At 38.0% G+C, this 13369-nt stretch overlaps 1 protein-coding gene across 4 annotated transcripts in view; it reads left to right on the top strand.

Annotated features, from left to right (window-relative positions):
- The window catches only part of CEP83 (centrosomal protein 83), a 141343-nt gene that overhangs the window by 14148 nt on the left and 113826 nt on the right, over positions 1 to 13369 (top strand). Inside the window, exon 2 of one of the 4 annotated variants that reach the window (XM_042246606.2) lies at positions 12897 to 12947. The exons of the other annotated variants lie outside the window; for them this stretch is intronic. The gene's annotated coding sequence lies outside the window, so the exon portion shown is untranslated. The remainder of the gene's footprint in view (positions 1 to 12896; positions 12948 to 13369) is intronic. 4 annotated transcript variants of the gene reach the window in all.

The raw sequence follows: 13369 nt of genomic DNA, 5'->3' as shown, positions 1-13369 counted from the left end.
TGGTGGCTTCTCTTGTTAGGGAGCAATGGCTTAGCTGCCCCGGGCATGCTCCTGGGAATCTTCCAGGAGCAGGAATCAAACCTGTTTCCCCTGCATTGGTAGACAGATTCTTGACCACTGGACCACCAGGGAAGTCCCCAGAATTTATTTTTAATCTTTTCTGAAACTGCGAAATTTTGTTTTCGAAAGTGACCAGTTACATTCCCATCAAAATTGTACAAGGGTTCCAGTTTCTGCACATTCTCATCAACACTTGGTATCATCTGTCTTTTTTATTACAGCCATTCCACTGAGTAACTGTTGCTGCCAATCAGTAGACTCCTGATTTTAATTTACATTTCCCTAAATACAAATGATGTTGAGTTTTTCATGTGCTTGTGTGCTAGTCACTCAGTCGTGTCTGACTCTCTGTGTCCCTTTGGATTGTAGCCTGCCATTCTCCTCTGTCCATGGGATATTTCAGGAAAGAATACTAGAGTGGCTTGCCATTTCTTTCTCCAAGGGATCTTCCTGACCAAGGGATCGAATCTGCAGTTTCCTGTGTCTCCTGCATTGCAGGCAGTCTCTTTACCTGCTGAGCCATTGGGAAAGCCCTTTAAATATGCTTATTACCCATTTATAAGCCTTTGGTGGAACATCTGTTCTAATCTTCTGCTCATTTTTTAGCTTTTTTTTTTTTTTAACTGAGGTGTAAAAGTTTCTATATTCTGGATAAAGTTTTTTTTTGATAAAGGTTTTTTTTTTAATCAGAGATTTACAGAGACTTTCTGTCAGTTTATGGCTTTTTTCTTACTGGTGTCTTTGAAGTGCAGAGTTCTTAATGAAGTATAATATATCATTTGTTTCTTTTATGGCTTGTATCAGTATATCAATATTTTGATATTTGAGATGATTGGATGGCATCATCAACTCAATGAACGTGAATTTGAGCAAACTCCAGTAGATGGTGAAGGACAGGGCAGACTGGTGCTGTAGTCCATGAGGTCTCAAAGAGACAGACACAACTAAGCAACTGAACAACAATAAAGAGCATTTTTGACTTTGTATTTCAAAACTTTGCATAATTCAGGGTCACAAAGATTTCTGAGTTTTCTTTTAGCTCCTTCATTTAGATTTAAGATTCATATTGAATTAAATTTCTTTTTTATTTTTATGCCAAGTGGCTACCAATTTGTCCTAGAACCATTTGTTAAAAAGGCTGCTCTTTTCCCTCTTGGATTGTATTGGAGCCTTTGTTAAAAAAAAAAATCAGTTGCCTATAATTTGAATTTATTTCTAGAGTGTTAATTATTTTGTCTATATCCCTGCACTTGAGTACCATGCTGTCTAGATACCTATAGTGTTATATAGTAAGTTTCAAGATGGGTAGTGTTAAATCCCCTAACTTTTTCAAAAGTGATTCTAGATCCTTTCTATTTACATAGAACATTTAGGATCAGTTTGTAAATTTTTACAAAATTTCCTGGGATTTGATAGAATTTTCATTGAATCTATAGATCAACATGGGAAGAATTGCTAACTTAAAATTGGGGCTTCCCATTCATAAACATGTAATGTCTGTCCATTTAAATCTTTACTTTCAACACTTTAAAATTTTCGGTATATAAGTCTTGTATTTCTATTAAATTTATTCCTAAGAATTTGATCATTTTTGGTTCTAATGAGAATGGAGTTTCCATAGTTTGATTTTTAGATTGTACATTGCTGGCACATAAAACATGCAATCAGCTTTTATATATTGTTTTTACATAGGTAATCATGTCTGTGAATAAAATATTTCTACCTCATTTCTAGTCTGAATGTTGATGCATTCGTTTATTTATTTTTGCCTTATTGTGTGGGTCAGACTCTTCAGTGAGAGGATGAGTGTTCCTGGTCTTGGGGGGAAAGTACACAGATTTTTACAGTTAAGTGTGATGTTACCAGTTTCTGGAGCATGTTCCTATCCAGAGTTTTCTTATCCAATGTTGTTTATGCTCTTACGCAGAATTTGGCAGCTTTTGTGAATAAACACTTCAGTTTGTTGAATGCCTTTGATTGAATTCCAGAGCACTGGTATGGCTGTTTTTATGACTGTTCTGTGGAAAGGATTTGTTGACCTGTTCATTCAGTCAGGCTGGAAATAGGAGGTCTGTTTTTTGATTTATGTATGGTATTCTTCTCTCAGGAGGATAAATTTTTTTATATTACTCATAATCCTCTGCACAATATTAGACATTTATTGATCACTCCAAATGTACATGAATTAAATTTCATGATTTCCCTCAAGCCTCAAACTATAAGGCACTTGGGTTTGGGGAATTCTGAGCTAGTTTCTTGTGTTTCTTATCCTTTTGATCAGTGGAAGAAACTGCTTACTGTTCATTTAGCAAGTGTTTATTAACTACCTTCATGTTCTAGCTATTGTATAGGGTTTTGGGGGTATAGAGATGGCTAAGACCTAATCTTTGATCCCAAGGAGGTCTTTGCCTAGTGAGAGAGATTGGTATACAAATAGTTGATTATATTGTGGTAAAGTACATACATTGATAGCGATAAATTTGTGGCATTCTGGAAGAACTCTTAAGGATTCTTAACTCAGAATGGATTGGGATAAATGGAAAAGGAAGACATCCAAGCAAAACTATCAGAAGGAAAGAATGACTGAATATAAAAATGAGTGAAGGGTGAGATTAGGAGATTGAGTTCTAGGTAGAGAGATCAGCATGGGATGAGAAAAAGCATGGTATGTTCAATGAACTAAAAGCAGTTTAATGTTGTTAGGACAGAAGTACATATGAGGGAGTTGTAAGAGATGAGGATGAAAGGGTAGAGAGGGCCCAGATTGTGGAGGGTTTTGTATATTATATTAAGAAGCTTGGATTAACCTTTATTGATCAATTCTGCAAAACTGAATGGAAAGTACTTCAGGATTCTGTCAAGGTGTGGTTTGAATTTTGTTTAACTACATTTCCCAAAGCCATAATAAAAGACATACACAGTATATATATTTCAACTGTGGTGTATAGCTGGATTTTAAAACTCAAGATACCAACAGCATATTAACTGATAAAGAATAAAAGGTCTGATGTATCTTTAAAATAGTGTTATGACCTTAAATTTTTTATTATTAATATGGATAAAAATGACACAGTCTGTTCTAATATAGGATTCTATAGGATTTAATTTGAAAAAGAAGTTTAATTGGTAATTATTAAACTGTAGATAAAAGGCAGTTATATTGATAACGGAATTATAAGTTGAGTTATAGATATGGTTAACTTTATAAAGTATGGATCTGATGCTGAAAAGAGCTACATTTAAAAAATCGTATTTTTCAGTTTATTACATAAACTTGCATAGAAGGGAATGGGATTTGAGATCTTCTGGGTGTTTTTACGAAAGTGGGAGATAGAATTTCAAGTCTTACACTCTTTAATATTTGGTCACTGTTTTCTGGTCTGAAAGGGAGAGACTCCCTCCCCCCACCCCCCGCCACCACTCTAGTCTTCAAGTAGACTTGGAGGTTCCTCTCCTTTTTCCTCAAAAACATTTTCCCTCTGATTATAAACATAATAACCTGTGTTTGTTGTAAAATAAGAAAAGTACAGGAAATCAAATCCCTTATATGATTATACAGTGGAGGTAACAAATAGATTTAAGGGATTACATCCGATAGACAGGATCTGAAGAACTGTGGACCGAGGTTCGTAACATTGTACAGAGGTGGTGACCAAAACCATCTCAAGAAAAAGAAATGCAAGATGGCAAAAGTGGTTGTCTGAGAAGGCCGTACAAATAGCTGAGAAGAGAAGGCAAAGGAAAAAGGGAAAGATATACCCAACTGAATGCAGAGTTCCAGAGCATAGCAAGCAGAGAGATAAGAAAGCCTTCTTAAGTGAACAATGCAAAGAAATAGAGGAAAACAATAGAATGGGAAAGACGAGAGATCTTGTCAAGAAACTTAGAGATACCAAGGGAACGTTTCATGCAAAGATGGGCACAATAAAAGACAGAAATGGTATGGATCTAACAGAAGCAGAAGATATTAAGAAGAAGTGGCAAGAACACACAGAGGAACTGCACAAAACAGACGTTAATGGTCACCCTGACGATGTGGCCACTCACCTAGCGCCAGACATCCTTGAGTGTGAAGTCAAGTGGGCCTGAGGAAGCAGCACTGTGAACAACACTAGTGGAGGTGATGGAACTCCAGCTGAGCTGTTTCAAATCCTACAAGATGGTGCTGTTAAAGTGCTGCGCTCAATATGTCGGCAAATTTGGAAAACTCAGCAGTGGCCATAGGACTGGAAAAGGTCAGTTTTCATTCCAATCCCAAAGAAAGGCAATGCCAAAGAATGTTCAAATTACCATACTAAAGCATTTCACATGCTGGCAAGATTAGCTCAAAACCCTTCAAGCTGGGTTTCAGCAGTATGTGAACTGGGAACTTCCAGATGTTCAAGCTGGATTTAGAAAAGGTGCAGGAACCAGAGATCAAATTGCCACCATCCGCCGGTTCAGAGAAAAAGCAAGGGAATTCCAAAAGACTACCTACTTCTGGTTCATTGTCTACACTAAAGCTTTTGACTGTGTGGATCACAAGAAACTGTGGAAAATTCTTAAAGAGATGGGAGTACCAGACCACCTGACTTGCCTCCTGAGAAACCTGTTTGCAGGTCAAGAAGGTCAAGACCTGTGGCAGGTTAAGAAGCACCAGTTAGAACTGGACGTGGAACAACAGACTGGTTCCAAACTGGGAAAGGATTATGTCAGGGCTGTGTACTGTCACCTGCTTATTTAGCTTATATGCAGAGTACATTGTGCGAAATGCCAGGCTGGATGACACACAAGCTGGAGTCAAGATTGCCGGGAGAAATATCAATGACCTCAGATATTGCAGATGACACCACCCTTATGGCAGAAAGTGAAGAGGAGCTAAAGAGCCTCTTGATGAAGATGAAAGAGGAGGGTGGAAAAGCTGGTTTAAAACTCAACAAAAAAACTAAGATGATGGCATTTGGTCCCATCCCCTCATGACAAATAGATGGGGAAAAAATGGAAACAGTGACAGACTTTTATTTTCTTGGGCTCCAGAATCACTGCAGATGGTGACGACAGCCAAGAAATTAAAAGACACTTGCTCCCTGGAAGAAAGCTATGACAAACCTAGACTGCGTATTAAAAAGCAGAGACATCACTTTGCCAACTAAGGTCCATATAGTCAAAGCTATGGTTTTTCCAGTAGTCATGTGTGAAGTGAGGGCTGGACTGTAAAGAAGGCTGAGTGCCAAAGAATTGATGCTTTCGAACTGTGGTGTTGGAGAAGACTCCTGAGAGTCCCTTGAACTCAAAGAGACCAAACCAGTCCCTCCTAAAGGAAATCAATCCTGAATATTCATTGGAAGGACTGAAGCTGAAGTTGTATCTCCCAATACTTTGGCCACCTGATGCGAAGAATTGACTCATTGAAAAAGACCCTGATGCTGGTAAAGATTGAGAGCAAGAGGAGAAGGGGATGACAGAGGATGAGATGGTTGGATGGCATCACTGACTCAGTGGACATGAATTTAAGCTAACTCGAGGAGATAGTGAAGGACGAGGAAGCCTGCTGTACTGCAGTTCAGGGGGTTGCAAAGAGTTGGACACGACTTAGTGATGCACAATGACAGGAAATGCACAAATAATAAAGGCAAGCCTATGATTCAGAGATAATCTTATTAGTATTTTTATGTCTATCTTCTCTTTTTTCCTCTGCATATATAGTAATGTAAACATGCTTTTGCAAAATAAGGGCTGTACGTTTTTATAATTTGTTTTTTCTTCTTTTGTAACATTAAAAAAAATTTATTAAAGGGCTTCCCTGGTGGCTCAGCAGTGAAGAATTAGCCTATAGTGCAAGAGGCTGATTGCATTATAGTCTCTATAGTTTTGGGCTCCAGAATCACTGTATGGGTTGGGAAGATCCCCTTGAGGAGGGCGTGGCAGCCCACTCCAGCACTTTTGCTGGAGAATTCCGTGGACTGAGGAGCCCGGGCAGGCCACATTCCATAGGGCTGCAAAGCATCAGACATAACTAAAGCAACTGAAAATGCATGTGTAATGTTACTAATTTTTCTTTAAGAAAAAGTTAACTGTGACATCATCTGGGCCTACAGATTTCTTTTAGGAAAATCTTTTTTCTAAAATTCATAATGTTTATTTTTAAAAATAGCTTTATTGAATGTAATTGATAATAATAAAGTATACCTTTTTAAAAGTAAACAATTTTAAGTTTTGTTATATGTATACACCTGTAAAACTATTACCACAATCAAGGTATTACATATATTTGTAACACCCCAAATTTCCTTATGTTGTTTTGAGATCCTTTCCTCCTTCTGCCCCCTCCACCAGCCAGTCATTTCCATTCCGAGGCAACCACCAATTTGCTTTCTGTCACTAAGGTTAGTTTGAATTTCAGAGAATTTGATATAATAGGGGCTCCCCTGGTGGCTTAGAGGGTAAAGCGTCTGTATACTCATTTTTGTTTAGTTTTTTTCACCTAGCACAATTATTTTGAGATTCACCCACATTAATGCATTCCTTTTATTACTGAGTAGCTCCTTTGTGTGGATGTATCACAAGTTGTTTACCTGCTTACCTCTTGGTGGATCCATATTTGAGTCTCATAAATAAAGCTACTTCCACCATGTGTGTAAAAATATTTTTCTCTTGCATGTTTACCTATAAATGAAATGACTGGATTATGTGGTAAGTGTATGATTAATTTTTAAGTGACTTCCAAGTGTTTTTCCCAAACGATTTTCCCATTGTACATTCCCATTAGCAGTTTATTAACAACTGCAGTTTCTCTGCATTCTAGTTAATACTTGGTGTGGTCATCCTTTTAAAGTCTAGCCATTCTAATAGGTGCATAATTAGTAATATTGGATTGTGGGTTCTTTTAATAAATGTTGGACCATGCTGGGTTTTGTTGCTATGCAGGCTCTCCTCTAGCTGAGGCGAGAGGCGGCTACTGTCCAGCTGCGGTGCACAGGCTGCTTGTGGTGGCGTCTTCTGTTGCGGAGCTCAGGCTCAGGAGTTGTGGTGCGTGGGCTTCGTTGCCTTGCAACGTGAAATCTTCCTGGGCCAGGGACTCAACCCGTGTCCTATGAACTGGCAAGTGGAGTCCTCACCACGGGACCACCAGGGCAGTCCCTGCATTGTGTTTTCAATTTGCCCTTCACTAACGACGAATGATATTTAACACTTTTTCATGTGTTCAGTTAACCATCCGTGTATCTTCCTTGGTGAAGTGCCTATTCAAATCTTTTGCCAATTTTTTTGTTTTGTTTTGTGAAATTGAGTTTTCTTATTATTTTGACAATTTTTTAATATTGGATGCAAGTCCTTTATCAATATATGGTTTGTAAATTATTCCTTCAGGCTTGCTTATCTGTTCCTTTAGTATCTTTTAAAGGAGTTCTTTGTTAATTTTGAAGTCCAGTTGGTCAGTTTGTTTCCTTTAATGGATTATGCTTTTGGTATTGTATCTAAGAAATCTGTAACTCAAGATCAAGACGATTTCCTATGTTTGATTTTAAGAGTTTTATTGTACTATGTTTTGTGTTTGCATTTTGAGTCCATTTTGTGTACGATGTGAGGTAAGACTTGAAGTGTGTTTTTACACATGGATCGGCAGCTGTCCCAGGACCATTTGTTGACAAGACTGTCCTTTCTCCATTGAATTGACTGTGCATATTTATCAAAAATTAATTGACTAATGTATATTTGGGTCTGTTTGTGAATTTGACTCTCTTTGTGTGTCTGTCTTGATATGAATGTCATACTGTTTTGATTTCTGTAGCATTTTAATAAGTTATGAAGTCAGGTAGGGCAAATTTTCCAACTTTTTTTTTTTTCAGAGTTTTTGTAATTCCAAGTCCTTTTGTTTTCACATGAATTTAAAACTGACTTGTTAATTTCTATTTTTTAAAAGTCTGCTGGAGTTTTGAATGGCATTGCACTGAATTTGAGAGGAATAAACATCTTAATGTTGAGTAATTTGATCCATGTATATAGTGTATCTTGCTATTAAATATACTTTTTATAGCCTATTTATCCATTATAAATTGCTCCGTGATGTAAGCATCATGGAGGCAAGGATCTGATTCTGTCTTCCACTCCTGTTGGCTCTTTGCATGCATGTTCTCAATAAGCATTTGTTAAATGATAAATGAAGAAGGCTCCTGAACGTAAATATTTGTGCACATCTCTTGATTAGTTTCTTAAGAGTACTTCCTACATGTGAAATTGCTAGGTCAAAGGATATGTTCATTTTTAAAGCTTTTGATTACCAAACACTTGCCTAGAATTCTTTTTGAAAACAAATATTTTGATTGATAAATATCAGAAGGCGTGTATAATTGATTGGCAAACGATGTTCTTAATGATATTCTCCCTAAGCTTTCTCTTAAATTACACTGTTAGCCTCTGTGAAAGTAGGCTAACATCACAGAAATTTTGTGGATCACTTTTCTGTCATTACCTCGGTTTACTGGAATTGGGAGCTGTGGTGATAAACAAAAATGAAGATGATTGTAGTTTTACCTTTGAGGATCTCAGTCTCTTTGGAAAGATAGATTACTTAGTTATAAATTAATGAAAGGGAAAATGCCTATGTGATAGAATTTAGAATAAATACTGTGAGGCAAGCACAAGGAAGGTAGAAATTTATGGGGCAGAAAGATGGGCACAAGCTATTGCTTACATTCACTTTTAGAGTTAACTATAAGCTCTGGCAATAGTTTTATGGTTATTCAGATGGTAGAATTTTAGGTTTGACTCTGATCTTGATTTGTGGATTAGTTGAAAAGATTTAAGAAGGTATTTTAATTTGGCATATGAAAAATATTGTGAAGGTAAGAATAGGCAACCCATGTATGAGAGACAAACATCTTAATTTGCTCTAGCAAATGGGTCCTGTGGGGCAGCAACATGAAACTGTTTGCATTTGTAAGGGGAGTTGGCTAATGCAGGGCTTTGAGTTTGGCTGGGAAGTGTAGGTTTGATCCAGTAAACAATAGGAAGGATACTGAGTGACTTCACTTTCACCTTTAACTTTCATGCATTGGAGAGGGAAATGGCAACCCACTCCAGTATTCTTGCCTGGAGAATCCCAGGGACGGGGGAGCCTGGTGGGCTGCCGTCTATGGGGTTGCACACGGTCGGACACGACTGAAGCGACTTAGCAGCAGCAGCAGCAGCATAGTAGGCGTTACAATAATGGCAGCAGTATATAAAGAGGATTGTCCTGGTAGATATTTGTAAGCTATTGTAAGGATGAGGAAAGGCCAAAATCCAGGACACTGTTTAGGTTTTTATTAAAATAAGCCAAATATAAAGTATTTGAGATTTCTGCACTAAATGGTGATGGAAAAGAGTGGTTAAAATCAACAGACAGGTAGACAGGTAGGATTAATTATTACTGATAGGAGAGGGGGAATAGTTTGTGTGCTAAGAAATAAGGGGATGGTAGTAGTAATTTTTTTTTTTTTTAATTTAAGGAGGAAGGTGGAAAGTTTGAAGTTAGTGAGTTTCATTCTTGTTATGCTGAGCTTCCACTGTAGGTGGGACATGTGGTAAAGAGTTAGCTCTGGAAGAGAGAGAGGGTATAAATTTGAGTGTCATTCAGATAGATGTATTGGGTTGGTCAGAAAGTTGGATGTTACGGGAAAACCTGAAAGAACTTTCTGGCCAACTCAGTAATACATCAGGCAGTGAGAGAGGCAGCTTGACTTTTCATCAGACTAGAGATTCTCATGGTGAGTAAGTGAAAGAACATACGTATTAGGGAGAACAAGAAGAATCGGAGATAGGAGGTGATCATGGTGTTAAAGACACTAAGAGAGAAGAATATTTCAAAGCAGTTATTAAAGGTGATTGTGTGCAGACTGCATTGATAAGGTTTATGTTTACTAGTGTTTAGCATAGTTTAGTAAATAAACATAGTAAACTCTTGATGAAAGGTAGTTTACATTATTCTCTTATTTATCAGATTAATATTGAAAATTTTCATGTTATTATCTGTTCAATTGGTAATTCAGTTCAATTTGGTTGCTCAGTCGTGTCCACCTCTTTGTGACACCATGGACTGCAGCATGCCAGGCCCTCCCTGTCTATCACCAACTCCCGGAGCTTACTCAAACTCATGTCCATTGAGTCGGTGATGCCATCCAACCATCTCATCCTCTGTTGTCCCCTTCTCCTCCCACCTTCCGTTTTTCCCAGCATCAGGGTCTTTTCCAGTGAGTCAGTTCTTTGCATCAGGTGGCCAAAGTATTGGAGTTTCAGCTTTAGAATCAGTCCTTCCAATGAATATTCAGGACTGATTTTCTTTAGGATGGACTGGTTGGATCTCCTTGCAGTCCAAGACATTCTCAAGGGTTTTCTCCAACAACATAGTTCAAAAGCATCAATTCTTTGGCACTCAGCTTTTTTTTTATAGTCCAACTCTCACATCCATACATGACTACTGGAAAAACCATAGCTTTGACTAGAACGACCTTTGTTGGCAATGTAACGTCTCTGCTTTTTAATACGCTGTCTAGGTTGGTCATAATTTTTCTTCCAAGGAGCAAGTGTCTTTTAATTTCATGGCTGCAGTCACCATTTGCAGTGATTTTGGAACCCCTAAAATAAAGTCTGCCACTGTTTCCACTGTTTCCTCATCTATTTGCCATGAAGTGATGGGACCGGATGCCATGATCTTAGTTTTCTGAAGTTGAGTTTTTAAGCCAACTTTTTCACTCTCCTCTTTCACTTTCATCAAGAGGCTGTTAAGTTCTTCTTCGCTTTCTGCCACAAGAGTGGTGTCATCTGTATATCTGAGGTTATTGATATTTCTCCTGGCAGTCTTGATTTCAGCTTGTGCTTCATCCAGTCCAGTGTTTCTCATGATGTACTCTGCATATAAGTTAAATAAGCAGGGTGACAATATACAGCTTGATGGACTCCTTTCCCGATTTGGAACCAGTCTGTTGTTCCATGCCCAGCTCTAACTGTTGCTTCTTGACCTGCATACAGATTTCTCAGGAGGCAGGTCAGGTGGTCTGGTATTCCCATCTTGAAGAATTTTTCATAGTTTGTTGTGATCCACACAGTCAAAGGCTTTGGCATAGTCAATAAAGCAGAAGTAGATGTTTTTCTGGAACTCTCTTGCTTTTTTGATAATCCAATGGATGTTGGCAATTTGATCTCTGATTCCTCTGCCTTTTCGAAATCCAGCTTGAACATCTGGAAGTTCATGGTTCATGTACTATTGAAGCCTGGCTTGGAGAATTTTGAGCATTACTTTACTAGCGTGTGAGATGAGTGCAATTGTGCAGTAGTTTGAGCATTTATTGGCATTGCCTTTCTTTGGGATTGGAATGAAAACTGACCTTTTCCAGTGCTGTGGCCACTGTGGATTTTTCCAAGTTTGCTGGCATATTGAGTGCAGCACTTTCACAGCGTCATCTTTTAGGATTCAGTTGGTAAGAAAGGATTAATGACATATGATTATTTCATAGTTTGTAAACAATATGTCAACATTTTCATGTAAAGGTATTGCCAACATTATCAGTTTTGTCTCAGATTATAAAAGTTGTTTGTTATTGCATCACTTAAAAAGTCTTATAGTTTTGGCTCAAGTGGAGGCAATAGCATGACTTTGTAATAATAGTTTCATAAGATGCTTTTGCCTTACTAGTAGTGTGACATTTTTAAAAGTTTATTTTTTGTTCTTAATTTTTCCAACTTAAATAAACTAAGAAAAACAAAAATCCCAAAGCAGTTTACCCATTACTCTCCCCTCACCACCACCCCCAACCTCAACCACCACTCTGTTCTGTTTCTTTGAGCTTATGTTTTCACGTGCTTGTGTGTAGACTTTGCAGCTAAGAGAGATCATACGGTATTTTTCTTTCTTCGTCTGACTTATTTCACTTAGCGTAATGTCATCAAGGTCCATTCGTGTTGTTGAAATGGCAGGATTTTCTTCTTTTTTACGGCTAAATCACGCTCCATCGCGTGTGCCACGCACAGAGCTCACCACATTTTCTGTGTTCAGTCCACTGATGGGCCCTTCGCTTGTTTCCACGTCTTGGCTCCTATAAAGGTTGCTGCAGTAAACATTGGGATACATATATCTTTTTGAGTTTGGCGTTTTTGTTTTCCTCAGGTAAATACCCAGAAGTGCTTTTGGTGGCTTAGTCGCTAAGTTGTGTCCGACTCTTGCAACCCCGTGGGGTGTACCTTGTCTGGCTCCTCTGTCCATGGGATTCTCCGGGCGAGAATACTGGAGTGGGTTGCCATTTCCTTCTCCAGGAGATCTTCCTGACCCAGGGATTGAACCTGGGTCTCCTGCATTGCAGGCAGACGGATCATATGGAGCTCTGTTTGTAATGTTTTGAGGAACCTCCTTGTCCTTAATGTTCCAAATGGATTATTGTACATGTTCATAGTGCCTCCACAGTGTGGTCTTGGTCTTATTTTCTAAACCAGTTTTATTATATCTGCTGTGAAATATTTCTCAAGATAACTTATAATTTAAAATATCTTGCCACAAGGTGTCATTGTAACCTATAAAAAGAAACTCCATGTAAATGTGCAATGCCAGTTTTTACATTTCCTTGTTTTTAAGTGTGTTTTTTTTGTTTCATATTTTGCAGTTGTCTTTTAAGATATATTGTGTATCTCTTGTATTACAGGGGAAAAAAAAGTAGCTCATGTTCTTGAGTTCTCATATTTTTGCAAAAACATATGCTTTCCACCCACAGATTTCTTAAGAATGTGTTGCTATAGAGATGATTGTTTGAAGGAAAGAATGAGGAGGAGTAGCAGCAGGTGGACAGTTAAGGAACAAAATACTTATTTTATGTCTTTGTTCCCGACAGAGCTGGCTTTAGCATTTACCCCTCTGCTGATGAAGTCCCTATGGAAGAAAGGTAGATATTTAGAGATACTGTGATGGTATTTGCATTTACTCAGATGCTTTGCAAAGGTCCCTGTGCTTTATTCTTTGTTCATGTGAAGGATTAGTACTTGAAGTAACTGTCATCTTTGAAACAGTCTTCTGCTTTAACTGGGATTCCATTTTATTTGTAAAGAAGAAAAAAAAAAGTCCTGATTTCCTTCTTGGCCTTTTGGTGTCTTTGAAAAAAGTGGATTGTTTTTTGTTTGTTTTTGAGAGGTGTATCAATATCTGACTACTAACACCTGTTACTTCTGCCTCCAGATTCATTTTCAAGACTATTCCCTATTGATACCTGCTGCCAGTCTTGTAGTTGAGGCCTTCATCTTTGCTTTCCTGGACTTCTAATAGCTCTCTCTTTTTTTTTTTTTTTTCACTCCCCACCCCACCTCAGAT

The sequence above is a fragment of the Ovis aries genome, chromosome 3 (genome assembly GCF_016772045.2).
Source record: "Ovis aries strain OAR_USU_Benz2616 breed Rambouillet chromosome 3, ARS-UI_Ramb_v3.0, whole genome shotgun sequence".
Taxonomy (NCBI): Eukaryota; Metazoa; Chordata; class Mammalia; order Artiodactyla; family Bovidae; genus Ovis; species Ovis aries.
This window is presented reverse-complemented; position numbering and strand designations above follow the sequence as displayed.